The 19237-nt window shown below is 43.2% G+C and overlaps 1 protein-coding gene across 7 annotated transcripts in view; it reads left to right on the top strand.

The window, feature by feature from the left end:
- Celf2 (CUGBP Elav-like family member 2) overlaps positions 1-19237 on the top strand; it is a 520719-nt gene that overhangs the window by 138136 nt on the left and 363346 nt on the right. The window lies entirely within an intron of this gene.

Raw genomic sequence — 19237 nt, 5'->3', positions numbered from 1 at the left:
ATCCAGAGCATAGATGGGATTTTCCCAATGAAGGAACCAACTTTCTATTTTAACACTATGGAGCCTGGTACACACCAGTTTACCAGTATCCTCAAGGCTGAGGCCAGGTCAAAGCCAACCTGAGATGCATATGGAGTTCCAAGCTAGTCTTGGCTACATAGGGAAACTTTACCTAAAAAAAAAATAATTAATTAATTAAAATGATAAATTAAGAGGTTGGAAAGATGCCCTTGTAGGTAAGTGCACTTGTTGGTCTTGCAGAGGGTGGGGTTGTATTCCCAGAGCCTACATACACAGTGGATTGCAACCATCTATAACACTAACTCCAAAGGATGCAAAGTCCTCTTCTGAACTCCAAGGGCACAAGGCACATCTCTAAATTATATATTAAAGTAATAGGCTAGAAGGACAGATGGTGTGTGTGTGTGTCTGTGTGTGTATTCTGATCAACTTATAGGCCTGGGGGCATGAGTAAATCTTCCAGAAAGTCTACCTAACAGTGAGCTGAAGCAGTAATGGGGGAGAACCAATGAGACTGGGATGCTGCTAATTGGCCTAACATCTGGCAGAGAGCAAAGCTGGTGGGTAGAAGTCGGGAGGGCAAAACCGATAAGCATGCCCTGCCTGGTCACTTATATCTGAGCAACAGAGTATAGAGTCTTGTGTAGTGGTGAAGACCCAGCAAGCAGACGAGAAAGGCAGCGAGGGAGTAAGGCATAGCACGGACAGGAAGAATCCCTGGGCCACTTGAAGCATAGAAACCGACTATTAGAATACAGGAATTAAGGGGCAAGTAAGAAAGTTGGTAAGCATGCCCTGAGAAACTGCGCATGGGGAACTCTGGCCTCTGTGACTGCCATAGCTCTTTGTCCGGGAAACAACTAGACTGCCCCGCCTATAGCTAGCTGGTGAGATCGAGAGTCACACACAACTCTGAGGCTGTGAGATTTCGGCACTCGGCATGCTGGGATCCAGACTTGGAGAATTAGACTAGTGTCGCTGACCAGAGAGGGTTACCGAGAAGGTTGTTGGGGACAACTGGTGTGACCAGCGCTTGGGGAGCTCTTTCCAGTGTGGATCTGAGTGATGCGCAGTGTCTGCAGTGGCCTTGGCACTAGAACCTGAGGTGCTGCTGGCTCTCTGCACCTCTTATCCTGGAGGGAGAGACAGGAAGAGGTTGTCAGCAGCTGCTCCAGGGAAGGCGCGGAAGGGAAGTGGCAGTTAACGATGCTGACAAATTTCTAACTGGGCTATTACAGCCTGTTAATGTGGATTCTCAAACAATACGTTTCCGACTCTCTGGGGCTTCCCCCCCCCCCCTACTGCTTTGATTGAGAAAACCATAGCGACCAAATGTGCAAGATTTATACCATTCCTCTAGCAGGGGATGGGCTGTAGGGAGGGGAGCCCCCTCGGGGAGGAATTTACCTTTTAGAATTAGCCCTGCACAGGTGCTCTGGAACTGGCAGGGAGCTGCGCGAGGGTGGGGTGGCATTCCTGAAGGGAAAGGTTACTCAGATTAACAACGCGGTTGCGGGGGAAAAACACGGCTGCCCTGGCTGTCGTTAAAACAGGTGGCTGTCGTTATGGACGCTCACTCATAATGGGAAGATAATACAGGCTCGGAGAGATTTATACGGGCTCCGGGAAGATGGGATCTCACGCACCAATAAAGGAGGAAACAAGGCATCAAGAGGGCCAGTTGGGGATTCTCTCTTCCCTCAGGACTACATGTGACACTCATTAGTAGCATAGGCTGTGTCGCTTGAACCAGAGGGTTAATTCACATACGGAGCTTGTATTTATTCAGGTCTATTCAAGTATCCTTTGGGAAGGACCTTTGTGCTTTCTCCTCTCTGCATGTTTTCCTTTATACGAGGCCGTAGTAGTAAATATAAAATTTACTGTGTACCTCAAAACTTAACTCCTGTTTCTTTTTTTCTTCCCTGTAAATGACGCCATATGCTCAGCAGACTATTGAATCTGACGATGAGACAAGAGGTGGCTTCTGTGCTAGAAGAATGCTAATCGATCCGTGTACCTCATTTGTCACACTTCCTCCCCTTTTATCGGATAGTGGGGGTGGTTTTGCGGGTTGAAACAAGAGCCTCCTTCCTGGTATGCAAGTCTTCTCCCACTGAGTCATATCCCTATACCAAGTATCTTGTTGTTACTGAAGAGATTGTAGTAAAAGGCTGTCAAGTTGACAAACATATTAATGACACAAATTATTGCCAGATACGACTCTAAGAATCTTACAGATATTATTTCAATATTCAACACTTTGAAAGTAAACCAGTTGATCGCATCTATTTAGGGATGAGGTACAGAAAGGCTATGTCTCAGCCAGTGTTCTATTGCTGTGAAGAGACACCATGGCCACAAGCAATTCTCATAAAAGCAAGCATGTATTCGGGGCTTGCTTACAGTTTCAGAGGTTACTCCACTATCAGCATGGCGAGACGCGTGTGGCACACAGGCTGACGTGGTGCTGGAGAAGTAGCTGAGAGTTCTACATTCAGATTCGCAGGCCGCGGGCAGAGGAGACTCTGAGCTTGAAATGGGCTTTTGAAAGCTCAAAGCTCACTCACTCCCAGTGACATACTTCTTCCAATAAGGCCACACCTCCTAATCCTTTCAAATAGTGCCACTCCCTAGTGATCAGGTACTCAAATCCAGGAGCCTGTGAGCCATTCTCATTGAAACCACCATAGGCTACTTTTCCTGTGTACTAGTCCAAGCTTAGACAGTGAGGCTGTTGTGCACTTGAGGCTGCAACCTCATCAGTCTTTCTCCAGCAACGGGGTCTTAACTGTTCTGATTCCCCAGACACAGGATGCGCATGTAGACCACTTTCAGTTTAAGAGGCATTTGAATTATTTCTTCATTGCATATTTGAGTCTAGGTTACTATTGCTTTGATGAAATACCATGACCAAATCCATCTTTGGGAAAAAAGGGTTTATTTCACTCACAATTCCATTTAAAAGTTCATCATCAAAAGCAGTGAGGGCAGGAACGCACACAGGGCAGGAACAACCTGGAGACAGGGGCTAACTTAGAAGCATAGAGGAGTATTGCTTACTGGCTTGCTCCCCCTGGCTTGCTTAGCCAGCTTTCTTATAGAATTTTGGACAGCAGCCCAGGGGTGACACCACCCCACGATGGACTGGGCCCTCCCTCATTTTTCACTAATGAATAAAATGCCCTACAACTGGGTCTTATGGAGACATTTTCTCAATGGAGGCTTCCTCCTCTCTGATGACTCTAACTTGTGTCAAGTTGACATAAACCCAGTCAGTACGCCCGCCACGTTTTCAAACTTCAGCCATGGAAGCAGTTGCTGCATTAAGGGTCAGTGAGCTAGAATCATGCTTGTGTTAGAGTGTCAGGGTACTCTCTCTTTTCATGAGGCCTCTGTAGAATGCATAGACCTGGAGAGCCTTGCTCTGCTTGCTGTGGATACAGTCTGAGGAGGCCAGATATCCTTTGAAATCCACTAGAATCACACATGCTCGCCCTCAAACATAAGAACACAGAGGAACCACGGAAGGACCCAGACATGCTGACACACCTCCTCCAGCATCTCCTTCACCTGTTATATAAACCCCACCTCTACTTGTAAAATTGAGAGACGGTTCTGTGTTTGTGACAAACATTTTTTTCCTTTTCCTGGAGATTTACAGTTGATTGGGCACAGATGGGAGGCAAGGTTATTTTCCCCTCCCCATCTCTGCTCACCATTCAACACAAGACATGAATAGCATGTTTGCCTTACAAGGCATAGCCAGATTGCCAAGTAATTATCTTGATTTACAATGGTAGGGATGGAAGGTAGCATAAAATGCCATTTTAACAATGATGTTCAGATTTCTATTCCCATAGTTTGTAAGTTATCTCCTGTCATATTGGAGGCCCAACGAGAATATCAGTGGAGAGAATTGTATCTAGTTCCCTTTGCACCTCCAGTGCCTAGAACTGTGCCTGGCTTTCAATGTTTCGGGAGAGCAGAGTGAAGAAACTAATGAGTAAGTGAGCCTATCGCATATTCCCTTTAAGACACTTAAAAACATTCCTCTGCATTTCTGCTTCTCCAGGTCACAGATGCTGTAATAGAAACAAATATCCCAAACCATGACACAGATGAATAGGAGACATGTAGCATTTTAGAGAAAAGAGGAGATGGTTGTAGTTTAAAAGGACAGGAAAGCCTTCGTGAAGAGTGTTGAAGAAAGATGGCAGTGAATAAGTGAAGTCCATAGGAGCCAGAGGCCAGAATGAATGCAGAGAACACAGTTGACACACCCTAGGAGTCAGACATGAATATAATCCATGTGGGAATAAGAAACTTGGGTCCAGATTTGGATGGATGATGGGATGTCAAATGCCAAACGTGAACATTTGTTCGTAGTTCACTAAACAAAGAAAAAGACTTGAGGGTTTTGAGGAGATCAAAATTTCCCTTTGGTGAGGTTGAGTTCACAATAATAGTATGAATAAGACAAGGAAACTAAGAGACAAATGGAGTTGTCTAGATAAAAAGCAAAATTAAGCAAAGATGGTGGTAGTAGAAGCAGAAGGAAACGTCTCAGAGGTGGAATTTGTAGAAATCAGAGTCATTTGGATGAAAGAGAAAAATGAAAGGAGGAATCAGATTTACATAGTTGAGCCAGCGCGTAATTCATGGTCATAAAGAGTAAAGAATGGAAACTAGAGAGATGGCTTAGTGGGTAAAAGTAGAGTGCTCATTACAAGTAGAGTGCTCATTACACAAGTGCTAAGACCTGAACTCGGATCACATTGGGTGTGTAAAAGCTGTTCACTTGTGACCATGCCTCTAACACCATCACTGATGGACAGAAGCAAGAGGATTGTTGGGATTGGCTGGGTTCCTAGCTCTGAATTCAGTGAGAGACCATGTCTCAAAAAAAAAAAAAAAACCAAGATGGAAAGTGAGAGACCAGAACACACTTGGCATCTTCCTCTGATCTCTGTCAGGCATGTAAGACACACTCACACATACATACCTGCATACACCGCACACACAAATAATAATTATGATGATGACGATGACTATGAGAAGAAGAAGAAGAAGAAGAAGAAGAAGAAGAAGAAGAAGAAGAAGAAGAAGAAGAAGAAGAAGAAGAAGAAGAAGAAGAAGAGTAGTCCCGAGGAAGATCCAATATGGGTAGAAAGCTGTAGAACTGAGTTTTGTAGGACAGGAAATGGAAACTAGAAGCTACCCTTCTCAGATCAGAGTTACAGGTCCCAAGTTCACTCAATAAAAGTAACAAATGAAGAAGTAAGCATGAGTCACAACCCCAAGGGAAAATAAATGAGGTGAAGTATTCGAGAACAACTTATTCACAAGATGAGGAATCCTCATGATCAGGTTTTGGTGAGCATGAGACACTGAAGAACAGAAGCCCATATTTCCTCCTCGGCAAGCAGAATCTACCCCCATCCTCTCCAGCATGGCCACAGGGCACAGGATGGTGTTCTGCTCCAGCCCTTAGGCATATCCTAACACACAGGATGAATTCTCCCTCTTCCCATAGTTCAGAAGGAGTTGCTGGACTGCCAGAATTTCTCGGCTTCTACCCTTAGCCTTCTTAGTCTATTCCCAACACCCGCCACAAGAATAATGTTTTTAATATAAAAATCAGACCATGTCACTTGTCCCCTAAGACTCACCAAGCCAAGAGTCACAGCTTTCTTAAGCATGCCTGAGCCCTCTGCAGCCTATCCAGAAAGCTCACCGCACCCCCTCCCCCAATGCTCTCCCCCCTCCCGTTAGTCTGCTACCCTGCACCACGGTTTTCATTTCTCTCTCTCCACCTTTGGGGACTTTCACAATCCAATGATTCTTAGATTTGTGTCTCTGTCCTCATCTCTTTGCTGGCCTTTGTATGCCCCTTTCCCAGTACAGCTTCCAGTGAAATCCCTATTAAAATCATCACTCTGGTCTCAGTCCTACTCAAACCTCCTTCCCATCCCCCTCCAGTGTGGAGGTGATCCTGACTCTGAACTGAACTTTCTAGGGTAAACCTTTACCTTTCCTGTTTCTCAAATGCATGTTCTTGGGTTAACTGCTTTAAGCTCTTCATGACCTCGTGTTTCTTATCCATTAAATGGGGGGATAGTAGGGCTGTGGATAAGACTTAGACCTCAAGTGCAAGGTGGAATTTTGCCTAAGACATTTGTTTTTCAGTAAGGGACATCTTTTCCTCATAGTGTTTATCATCTCTAGGCATATTATTTGTCAGTTTTCTTGCTTACAAATCTGTTTGCAGTGAATTCTCAACTTCACTATTGGGAATTTTCACTATTTTGTTCACCACTCTACCCCCAAGAACTAAAATGGGCTCACATATAGGCAGTCAGTTAGTATTTGTGGAATAAAAATGTTCGCAGCATTTTTCTCTGTTCCTGCATCGGTTTCTGATTTCTTCCACCTAGGTGTTAGGAAGAGTGGAAGGGCTGGGGATTTAGCTCAGTGGTAGAGGGCTTGCCTGACAAACACAAAGTTCTATATTCAGTCTTCAGCTCTAACAAACAAACAAATTTTTTAAAAAACAAATATGCTGACAAAATTAGCTGAGGTGTGATCCTATGTAAGTCATGGGTGTGGCTCCTTTAATTAATGACTATCCCAGTGCCAAAGTCCCAGGTCTGAAAAGAAGGCAGCATCTTTCTGCTCACTTGTTACTTCAGTCATCTCCCATGGCTCTAGTCCATGACACTGGACTTTTCTTCTGTCCTCGGGCCTGTTGGGGGTCAGGGCATAGGAAAAACCCTGTCTTTGAGCTGCTGCCTCTGCCATACGGGTGGACACTCAGCATCTTATAGCTCACACCTACTCTCTCTCACTATGGGTGGTAGCCTTTGTAGGGCCCAGGAGCAGTGTCAATATCTCTACTGGGAAGCCCAGGCCAACACAAGATGCCAATGTCTTGCTCTCTCTTATGTCCAAGGCCAAATCCTATCTCACTCTAGCTAGCAAATGGTTAAAAAATATTATTATGCTTCCAAACTTGAAATCATTAAACTTCTTCAGTGCTGCTAGTATCAAGACTTAAAAGGCAGCATATTTTGCTATCAGGCTCCAAGGAGTTGGTACAATACAGTTCTTTCTCATTGGTTCATTTGACACTAAACTGCCTATAATCACTCATAAAAGATTGGGGGGGGGGGTAAAGCAGTTCTGATACTTTGATTATCTGATCTGCTAACTTCCCAAATGCCTTATGTTCACCCATGGCTCAGAGAAGCAGTCAATCCTCTGCGGATGGAGTTGCCTCAAGCCATGGATCAAGTCAGGAGTGCTCCAGCAGTTACCTTAAACAGTACCCACTGAGCATTCATAGCTCTGTTACTTTACTTGGTTTACACAATGGGACTGGGTATAGAGCAAAATTAATCTGTGGATCTCTGATTTTCTTTGTTAGTATATACTTCACTCTATACAATCCAATGGAACGTCATAGAACTGACATGTATCACAAGCGAGAGTCAACTGTCATCATTTGGAAAAATCTAGTACCTTAAGGAACTGTTTTTTATGTTCTCCTCAAGCCATTTCTAATCTGTTTTGCCGAATGACTCTAGTCTTTGCCAATAGTACACGGCACCAGCCACCACATCCCTTGGAAGCCCATGCCTATTCTCAATTTCAGGGGAAATGTTCCTCTCATCCAGGGTGGCAGTGGAAGATAGAGTAGCCTCAGAAGAATACTGGTCTAGAGCAGGAGCTCCTTCTCCTGACAGGAAATCTAAGCAGTCACTAAACTTGGGAATGGCAATCAAAGCCACCCTGTATTTCCTTACGATGTTTCTGTGATGGCCCTAAGACTTTATGTTCTTTGACCTTAGAAGTCTGTGGGTTCCTAGCTTTTCTTTTTCTGACTGATAAACCTTTTCTGAAAGCCACGGGCATGTTCAGGAGGCCTAGGTTAGCTGGACCACCTGCACTCAAGCCTGGTTTTACAGCTATGATCAAGATTCGGGAAAGAGTATGGAGGACAGCATGCATCTGAGGCTGGCAGGGGTGCACACCACATATGACACCCAGATTTGCCTTTTGAAAATCCCTGCCGACACCCACATTTAGTTCACATCCCCACAAGCAGTTTCTGAGTAAGCCCCTAATCTTGTTGAAACAGGAAATTCACATTCCCCAGGACCATGGAACTTGCTCATTTTGTGCTAAAAGATCTGGTCTCCTCTCTGCCCTTTGATTTCTTGAACATCTCATCTCATTACCTAGTCCATGCAGGGGACCATATGCCATCATATCTCCCTTCCCTTCATGCTGAGTTTAGCTTTCGGCAACAGGAGGAGAGTCCTGGGGCCGGTGGGGGGTGTGGAGGGGACATTGGTTCACAGATTCTGTGTAGGCCTCTGTCTTTATCTGTGCCCTTGAAGGAAGGTAGAAATCTGGAGCTGGGAAAAGCCAAGATGCAAGGAGTAGTTCAGAGTGTGTCCTGGATCAGGTTTCTGGAAGCCCGGGAAACTTCCCTAGGAGAAAAGGAATATCTGCTGAGGACAGACGCTTCAGTGTGAAGATGGCCACTCTGAGATGATCACCTTCTCCTGGGACGAATCAGGAACCAAGGGATGGTTTTTAAGGGATGTAAGGTGTCTGCTGCACACACACACACACATGCAGAGTTCAGTCTCTAGCACACAAGTAAAAAGCAAGGCATGGTGGCATGTGTCTGACTCTAGAGATAAACAGGTGGAAAAGGGCAAAGCTCTGGTACTTGCTGGACAGCCAGCCTAGTTGAATTGCTGAGCTTAAAGTTAGGTGGGAGATCCCGTGTAAAATAAGATGGGAGTGACTGAAGAAGATCCTCAACGTTGATCTCTAGGCTCCATATCCATGCACATCCATGCACATATACATGCACACACACATGCACGCAAACATATACACATACGTACACACATCCACACATCTCCCAGACACATACAAGTTGTGTCTGAGCAAAGTCAGGCACAGCCAGACTCAGCAAGGATTCCAGATGGAGACCTAGATAGGGACAAAGGAATCATGCACAGGTCTTCGAAATATTTTTAATTATAAGAGCAGACAATCTGGTTCTTAATATTTTATCTATGTGGATAACATCTGCAATTTCTTTTCTTTTCTTTTCTTTTTTTTTTTTTTTGATTTTTGAGACAGGGTTTCTCCATAGCTCTTTTTTTGGTTCCTGTCCTGGAACTAGCTCTTGTAGACCAGGCTGGCCTCGAACTCACAGAGATCCGCCTGCCTCTGCCTCCCGAGTGCTGGGATTAAAGGCGTGTGCCACCACTGCCCTACTTACCTGCAATTTCTTTAATAACACATTACTCGTGGACTGCTCCACTGAGGGCAAGACAGAAGAGCTGCAGAAATGCTAGGATTTCATAAGAATGATATACGAGGGACCATTTCCCTAGACCCCCCCTGTTGCTGCTCACTTTGAGAGATTGTATATGTTTACTTATCATTTTTGCACATCAGATTGAAACTTTCATGATTATTTATATTGCCTCAGGGCACAGCACAAAATATGAAAGTTCTGCTACAGTATATAAGAGGGAACAGCAACAGCTAACAACACCTATTAAAATATCTGCTGCTAAATGCCTCTTATAAGAGCCTGTCGTATGTGGCATCCTGGAATGAAGGTGTGTGCGACACAGAACAGGATTTTCACAGACAGCTCTTGGTAAACCGATGTCAAGAAAAGGTCTATCTGTAGCCTTGTGGTGTCTGGCAAGAGTTGTTCTTCTCATGAGAGTCATGTGGTAACTTATAAAACAGCTGCTGTGCCATTTATGACGTGTTCTGCCTCATGTTTTACTATTTGCCTATAAAAATAGTGTCTACACTAGTCAGTTACTGAAGCTAAAGATGTGGTTCAGTTCATAGAATACATGTCTTTCACTTATAAGGCCCACGATTCAGTCCCAGCACCAAATAAAACTGTTATGGCGGTATAACACTGTAACCCCAGTACTCTGGAATTGAAGGCAGAAAAATCAGAGATCAAGGTCACCCCCTTGGATACATAGGAGAAAGTCAGTTACCAAAGTCCGAAGAGCAAATTCTTCAAGCCTACTGGGAACTCACTCATAACATCATCCTCTTTCCATAGTATAAAATGTGCAATTAATAATAATAATAAATGTCTTTTGCATTGAGTGACAGAATGCTGTCGTCATGCTATTTTTCTCCTCCAAAGACACACACTTTGAAGACTGGAAAGTACCCAAGCCCTCCACAATTCAATTGTTTTGTGCTCAGATTTCAAATACTGCTAGGGTCTCCTCTGCAGACAGCCAATGACTCTTGGACCAGAAGGAAAAAGGACATACTTTTCCAGTTAAATCAAACATGAGTCACCTTTAAAATAGAGAAAAATCAATTGTCCCCACCCAACTCCCATCCTTTTCCTTCATGGGTCCAGCAGCACAGATATAATACAGCCTTAATCAAGTCAGCTGGCCAGCCCAAGAGTGGAAAAGCGTTCTGTGTCAGAAGACATTCAGATCCAAGCTCCAAGATGCCCTACTCTTTTTTTTTTTTTTTAATGGCAGGTTTTCTTCAATCTCTGCATGCTGAAATCATGGGACTTGTTGATTGTCCACAGGGCAGCTTTGACTCCATGATCCAAGAAAGGAACGTATGTGAAAGTGAAGTACATAAGACTCTGTGCATTTATACAGTGCCTGGGTCCTGCAAGGAACATGGTTCTCCAAGTCAAGGCTGTAGAGTCTTTCTATGAGCATCCAAGGAGAAGAAAAACCTTTGGAAATTCGCAAATGTCAGAAAGTAGCAACTGACAATTACTGTGTCAGAATTACTGTCTTAGTTTTCTGTTCTATTAAAAAGCTGTGTCATAACAAGCTCTTAATCCTTCCGTATTGAAGTTCTGCACCTATTATGTACTTTTCTCATCACAGCTGTGAGATCTCGACCAACTCTGAAAAGAACGAAGTTCCCACTTCTTAAAAAAAAAAATAGGTGTTGGAGCATGTCCCAGTGACACGAGCTTCAGTGGTGCATGACTTCGTAGCTGGAGCCTCTTGAGGCAGAAATCATGAAAAGACAAGGAAGTCAAAAAATGACAGCAATAAAGACTCGAGAGAGATAGTCAGCAGACTTGTGGAGAGTCCTGGAGTCTCTGAATATTTGTTCCAGCAAGCATCTTGACATCTGTCTATATCCACATCTGTGTATCTAACTATATCTACATATAGTGATATGTAGTGAACACAAGATGATTCAGGGAAAGGGAGGCAAGGCATTATAGTTATTTTAGTGTCTATTTTAAAGCTATATTTAATTAGGCATTTGTATAAAGTAACTATGGCCTATGGCTTTATGGGAGAAGAGAACAGCCGAAAAAATTAGGTAAAGATAGAGCAGATAAATGATGCCCGGATTCTTACTTACCATTTGGCCCATGTGTAATTAATTTTCCTTCTCATTCCTCTAGTCACGCTTCCAGAATTATCTCTATATTTGTAAAGGGCTCAGGTTTGGTAGTAGCGAAAGATACTGCTAGATATAAACAGATTGGTGAGTTGGTTCAGATGTCTGCATAATAGCTGCACAGTCATAAAAATGTCATCCCCTTCACATTGTAGGAAGATAAAATGCAATGCTCATCACGGATGAATGCTTCGTCTTGCTCTGTCCTCGAGCCACAATCAATTGTACATCATTAACAAGACACAAAATCTTTACTAATTAGCTTTTATGATTATATTGTTATTGCATTGAGGCTTTTTAAGCATGGGAAATCAAGGAGATAGGATGCCCAGAAAAGAGTCCTCTGGAAAGGGGAGGATCTAAAGCCCACCAGCCTTGTCATCATCAGACATTTTCGATCCATTCCCATCTGTGGTTTTCAGTTGAATTCACTGTTAAGATTAATATTTTTAGTAAATGACTGACAACTGTTGGAAGCGAGGGAGAAGAATATTGAGTGTGATTTCTCACCAGGCAAAATTCAGCTGTGGAAGTGATCTAACAAGAATAATTGTTCATTTTCTCTTCGCTCAAAATCTTCAAGGCTGTTTATAATCCTCCGCAGCTCTGTTACGCATTGTTCTTCTCTAGATACGAAAAAAGGAGAATTCTTCTAATTAGGAAGATATATCTTTACACCAGCACATATTTCGAATGGATCAAAGACTTAATTTAACAATATAAAATAAGTTTATCAAAAGTATTTATGGGAGGATTTATTTATTACGTCAGAGTAAGAAGGACTCTCTTAAATCATCATATGAAACTCAAGCACCTTCGAGAAAAAATTAGGTAAATTCAACTACATAATTTTTGAAAAAAAAAACCCACATGGCAAACTAGCATACGCAATGCAAAACTGCCATGAACCAAGTTTTAAAATACATGAAAAAATTTTGCAATTCATATCATCATCCAAGGCCAAATATATAAAGAGTTGCTATAAATCAAAATGACAATGTCCAACAAACGTGTAGATAAGCAAAGGTTTTCCCAGAAGGGGCGTTCACATTTTTTCTGAAGTGTATGAAATATGCCCAGTACTTCTCATAATAATTAAGCAAAGTTGAGATGCCATTTTTTGATTATCCAGTTGGAAAAGGTCAGAAAATTTGATGACAAATTGTGTTGCAGTGGGTCAGGAAACAGGCTCTCTCCCACAGTTGAGGGAAGCGTGAATTGCTACAAACCAAAGAGGGAAACTCAGCAATTTCTAACAAAATGGCAAATGTACAACCCTTCAGTTCCAACAATTCCATGTCTAGGAATTTACCCTCCAAACACACTGTGAAAAGACTCACTTAAAAAATTACTCATTCCTACATTGTTTGTGAAAAACCAATGCTAGAAAACAACCTGACTCTCCCTCCATAGGGGACCAGTTTGAGTTATGAGAGCAATTCAGTGGAACAGAATGATTCTAGGAAGTAAAAATGAGGTTGTTCCTCATGCACAGATCTGGAAAAAAATCCCCAAGATGTACTGTGAGTAAAAAATAAAACAATATATAATGTAAACATGCTGTATCTTTCGCTCAAAGGGGAGAGAAAATCACATACTCATGTATTTGTTGTTTTTAAGAAGACAAATCGTGAGCCCCGGTTCTTAGAGGATGGAGTGCCTGTTTCAAAGGCTCTGAACAGCCTGGTACTTCTACTCTTTCTCTGATCTCTCTTGCTGGGTAGCGATCTCTGTAATGATGCTTATACATTTTTTTAAGTATCTCGTATTGATTGCTCGCCAGGCTTTAAATTTGTCACCATTGATCTTTCTTTCTACCTCGCAACAGCACTGCCAGAAGATGATTTTCTCTCCATTTCACAAATGAGAAAACAGATGGAGAGAAGCCAAGGAAGTCAGTCAAGGCCCCTGTAACTGAGAAATGGCAGAGGTAGTGTCTGAACCCAGGTCCATTCGGCTCTAAACCTTGTATGCTTTACACTGAGCAAATGTGTCTGGTCTGCCCTGGAGAGGGACGTGGGTGCTCAGTGAGCTGAGATTTTACCTCCAGCTCTGCAAGACTACCCACAGATCATATAACTTCAGGTATGGAGAGTAGAAGCCACCAGGACAGAGCTCTTGCCTGTGGGCTGTTCACGGCACCTTGGACGAAGCCTCTTGGTTCAGAAGCACAGTTCCACAATGACCATACAAGCGGCAGAGGAGATCAACCTAGTAACTTACTCAATTGTCCATGACTACATAGAATATGCTGTAGTGTAATTTCAATAGCCCACTTCACAGCTGCACAAGCTGAGGCTTTGAGAAAGAAGGGAGATAGCTTGCCACAGTATAAAGGCATAGTGGGGGTGTGGGGGTGACTCTGCTCTAAGCTGAGGTTACCCGACTCCGGACCTCTTATCCATGGTACTATATTCTCAGCCATGTACCACAGCTATAATTTCAGTAGGAAGATTAGAAGCAGATGCTGTTGTAGGGTACATTTTTTGTCTACATGGCTGAGGTCGAAAAAAACCTCAGTGATCCCTCATGCATCTCACACTAGGAAACCCAAGCTGCAAGTGGCTACGTGACTTTCAGGCACCTTGCACCTGTCCTCGGTGGTTTAAATGCTTAACCAAGCTACCCCTACTTCCTTCGAGGCCCATCACTGCGAATCAAATCATCATTTGGAATTGTCTGGACCTAAGTTAGGAAAGATTACACTTGTTAGAAAGAAATGGGGAAGAAAGGGCAACTGAGAATCCATTTTCCATGGCTTTTAAAGTTGTCTTGTGTGGATGGATCAGCTCACAGATATTTTTATAGCAGCATCCTTCTTCCTTTCTCCTCTGCGTTTGATGGGGAGCTTACAAAACATCGATACTGAGTTATTCTCCTTTATTGCTGCCACAAAAGTTACCTTAATAAGAAGTGAAAGAAAGAAGAATGAGAGCTGTGGTCTCCCCACTCCGTTTCTTCAAGAGAATCCCGTAATCAAAGTTTGAGTCCTTTAAAATTCTTCTTTAGAGAAGGTATCTTCCAGTTGCTGGTACAAAGATGTCCAGGTCCTGTGCTAGCTCGTAGATCTCCCTTTAGGGAACTTACCTTTCCTTGGGTAACAGCTGCCGAGTTGTCAAGTGGGTACACCCTTCAGAGGAAATGAGACTTGGAGCACACATCTCTTTCCCCTGCCTGTAAGCAGAGACCTGAAGCCAATTTATTAACTTCTGTGAAGTTCACTGCAAACTTCTCCACCGTAGTGTTAAACACTATGTGCTAGATGGGTCTTTAAGATAAGACAGATAAGACAGTGAATCACCCAGTGTAAAAGAACCACAAAAGTGGTTTGCACATAGTAGATGCCACTTAAATTTCACATCCTCTTGTAATGAGCCAAAATCTGTTTCCCCACGGACTCTGTGAATGGTCCCAGCTCCATCTTCCAGCACATCAGGATTTAGACTGTTCCCTAGGATGGCCCTGAAGGCACTGCAAGGTTGCCACTTTCTTTCCATTCTCTTTGCTTTATGGTACTCTGGATTTCTTGCCTTTTCCACATCTGACCATTCATAATCTTGACTATTAAAGCAGTCTTTCTGATGATTCACCTCAAACTGGTTTATGTATTTATATGTGACCTATGGTACAAGCCATCTTATTGAAAGACATTTATTACAGGTAATAGTACATTAATGGTATAATAGAATTAACATTTTGTGCATATGTATCTTCTGGGAGTTATCAGCTCTGTGAAGGATGACCTGAGATGCCTTTGTCTGAGACTAAGAGGATGAATGCATTTGTCTGGGGGTTAAAGCTGAGAGAAGCCCTGTTGCAGGGCTGGGGAAAGAGCTCAGCCAGTAAGGTGCTTGCAATGTGAACGTGAGAACCTGAGTTTGGAGCCCCAGGAGCCACATCAAAAAGCCAAGTGTGTAACAGGAGCACACCTGTCATCGCAGTGGTTTGTGTGTGTGTGTGTGTGTCTATCCTAGAGGCCTGTTATCCAGCCATTTAAAGTGAAGTGGCAAGCTCCAGATTCAATGTGAGTCTCTACTCCAAAAGTAAGTTGGAGAGCAAAGAACAATAGAGATGAAACTTATTATCAACCTCCGCCCTCTGCACGCTTGCATGCGCGTGCACGTGCATGCGTGTGCGTGCACACACACACACGGGGAGAGAAAGAGAGAGAGAGAGAGAGAGAGAGAGAGAGAGAGAGAGAGAGAGAGAGAGAGAGAGAGAGAGAACTAAAATTAGCAAGGTCTGTCTTAGCTAACCATCAACTTTTGACCAGTGGATTCTCTCTTTCCACCCCTCCTGCCCATCTCCCTCCCCTTGCTGCAGATAGGAAAAAAGATGGAGTAACTGACTAATTGCACCCCCAGAGGAGACATAAATGTACATGGCACCTCATAAAATAATGTCTCATTGATCTTTACATTGCTCACGTGATTTCATGCGAGAAAGTATTTGGTATGTATGTACTGGTCTGGGGGTCAGGACAGACAGAAACCCTTACCACAATGTACATGTATGTGGGGGGGGTTGTTTCTGTGTGTGTGTGTGTGTGTGTGTGTGTGTGAGAGAGAGAGAGAGAGAGAGAGAGAGAGAGAGACAGACAGACAGAGAGACAGAGACAGAGACAGAGACAGAGAGAGTGCGCGCAATAGCATGTGTATGATCATCAGACAACAACTTACAGGAGTCAGCTGTCTCCTTTCACCATGTGGATTCTCAAACTCAGGTCATCAGACTTGGCAAGAAGCATCCTTACACTACAGAGTCATCTCACCCATGCACAATCTTTCATTTCTCCATCTCCTGAATGAATATCATAGTCGCGGCTACATCCTCTTTCCCTCACTGTCCCATGGGAGATGAAGCAGAAGAAATTTGTTCTTGAAGTCCAATCAGAGACACAATCTTGGTTATTCATTTCAGGATTGTTATGTCTTAAGGGAAATGCTTATGAAGCATTAGACAGTCTAGCACGAAGCAGGCAGATTAAATGTGAGTGATTCCTCAGAAGTCAGAAATGGCGACTCTCTGAAAGCTGGATTTGGGGGGAAAGGAAAGGTTTTCACTGAAATAAGCATGAGTCTGTATCTTTGTTTCTCTCTGTGTCCACCTGTCTAGAGAGGAGTCTGTATGAAGGGAATTTGACAAGTTTCATCAAGAGAGGAAAAACTTGCTCAAGCATGAGGATGCTGTTTCTCCGAAATCTGTGCTTGGCTTCTTCCCCGGGATCTGACTTCTCCTGGGCTTTGCAGCGAAATTCTCAGGGATGTATCCTCAGAAGTACTATCTGTACCGATTCAGCTGCTTCTAGAATGAGCCACATTTCAAAAGGGAAAAAAAAATAGAACACACTGTAGAGTCAAGGAGAGGAAAGTGAGAAAGCCAGCCATCTGCCCGTGATATTCTGCACACCCTGGGGTTCTCCGGGGTGTGGAGCAAGCTCACGGAGTGTGGCGCTTCCTGGTGAAGCTGCAATGGAGGGTCTCTAAGTTGGAGAGTCAACCATCCTGTGCTCAATTTTGAAGTATTATGTCATAGTGTGCTTCTGAAACATATTAAGAAACAGAAAGGACAGGCCCACATCGCCATGCTGTGTAGAGAGCTGGTGCTTTTCTGGGTATGTTTTAAGAATAGGCTGGCAAATTTCTCTAGTTCTAACGAGTCCCAGATAAACTGTCATATTCCTGAGTCATTTTATATTTTGAATTTTTATATATCAGCTACCAAAGTCAGTTCAGTTTTATCATGGCCAATCCATTTCCATATCGTGTTTTACCTTCAATAAGAGAATGTGATTGTCTTCCATAAATACTTGTTTAGCTTTTACAGTTCTTTGGTTCTGCTCAGAATACAAATGTTCTTTAAAAAAAAATATATCACAAGCATTTTTACAAACGCAACCAGTCTAACAGGGATGGTCCAGTTTGCTTCTCTGCTGCTATGATAAAGGCCACAACCCAAAGAAACTTCGGGGAGGAAAGGATATATTCTAGTTTTCACATTAAGGTCATAGTCCATCTTTGAAGGAAGTCAGGACAGGAAGCCAGAGGTCAGGACCATGGAAGAATGTTGCCTACTGGCTTGCTCAGTGTCTCATGCTCAATTTATTTTATTATATAGCTCAGTCCCACATTCCTAGAGATGGTGCCACCCTGAGTGGACTGGGCCCTGCCACATCAATCAACAAGGCAATCTCTCACAGATTGCTCACAAAGCAGTCTGATTCAGGTAGCTGCAAAATTAAGGTTTCCTCTCCCAAGGTGAATTCTAGGTTGTGTCAGGTTGGCAATAAAAACTAAGCTATACAGAGGGAAACCAAACCAGGGTGGCTTGGAATATTCTCACACCTCTAGGCAATAGTAGCCGGTTGTCTTAGGGTTTTCATTGCTGTAACAAGGCACCGCGACCAGAGCAATTCTTATAAGGAAAATATTTCTTTGAGGTGGCGCCTTTACAGTTTCAGAGGTTCAGTCTATTATCATCATGATGGGGAGCATGATGCTATGCAGGCCGATGTCCTACATTTTACAGACAACAGGAAGTCAACTGGGCGGTATCCTGAGCATAGGAAACCTCAAAGCTTTCCCCTAAAGTGATGCACTTCCTCCGTACCCATTCCAACATAGCCACACCTCCTAGTAGTGCCTCTCCAATGCGATTACAGGGGCCAATTGCATTCAAACCACCACAGCCAGTGTAGTCCAGCCTTCTTCTAAAATGGAACATTACATTTATTATTTTTCCCCTCCTTGGGTCCCTTCGGTCAATCAGCGGAAGAGCTGTCATCACCTAACTATTGCCTGGCCTTTTCATAGGCACAGAGTGACCCCATTCCCTAAGGGGAAGGCGCCTTGATTAGTTTCCTCTGTGAAAAATATCTCTGCAGTCTTCTGGATCAAAGAGCATGAGGTGGATGCAAGCTGCTAGAATATTGAATTATCGTTTTCCTTTTCAATTAGCACCAGTTGCTGGCACCTTGTGCGACCCAAACTGAAAAAGAATTAGCATCAGCATGTTTTCATTACAAAGCAGTGGTTACAGTCAGAAGCATGGCTGCTGGGGTGCCTGGTGTGGGTTCCTAATCTCTCCCACATCCCAGAACGGCGGCGCGAAGCGACAGGTGGGAGAGGGCAGCTTCCTAGCTGGCCTTTCCAAACTGTGTGTCTTCCAAGGGAACTGGAGCTCAGCCTACATAAGTTGGTTATGATCGGAAAGCTTTCTGTTAAGGAGACACTAGCGACAAAGACAAAAGATTGACTGCCTCGTACTGCCCACCCCCATCCCTACAGGCTCAGGGCAGAAAATATATTTTTTTATTACTGACATCCACTGAAGGCAATGTTTTATTTTATTTATTTATTTATTTATTTATTTATTTATTTATTTATTTTGGCGTTGAGCCAAATGGACTGGAAAAAGGGGAAGAAATCTGACTGATTAGTATTCTCGCTTTGTTCAAAGGTACTCAGTAGAAACAATATACTGCTAAAGCTAGTTGTTAGAATATTCTGTCAAATGGAAACTTCTATTAATTGGCAGAGTGAAAATTGAGGTTCATAAAGGTGATCTGGAGTCAATGAAAAATTCTGAAACATCTTGACTCACGAGAGAAGGATTAAAGTACATTCGGTGTTGTTTTAGTGTTAAGTGTTTTATTGCATTTCATATCTGGAAAATTGGTAATACATACCTAGTATTTCAATAGTATTCTATTAAACTGAGTGTTTGATTTGACACAACATCCCATTTCCCAGTAGAG

Source organism: Alexandromys fortis, unplaced genomic scaffold (genome assembly GCF_014885135.2).
Source record: "Alexandromys fortis isolate MF-2015 unplaced genomic scaffold, M_Fortis_MF-2015_v1.1 scaffold_69, whole genome shotgun sequence".
Taxonomy (NCBI): Eukaryota; Metazoa; Chordata; class Mammalia; order Rodentia; family Cricetidae; genus Alexandromys; species Alexandromys fortis.
The sequence above is the reverse complement of the archived record's forward strand: the minus strand, read 5'-3'. Positions and strand labels throughout refer to the sequence as shown.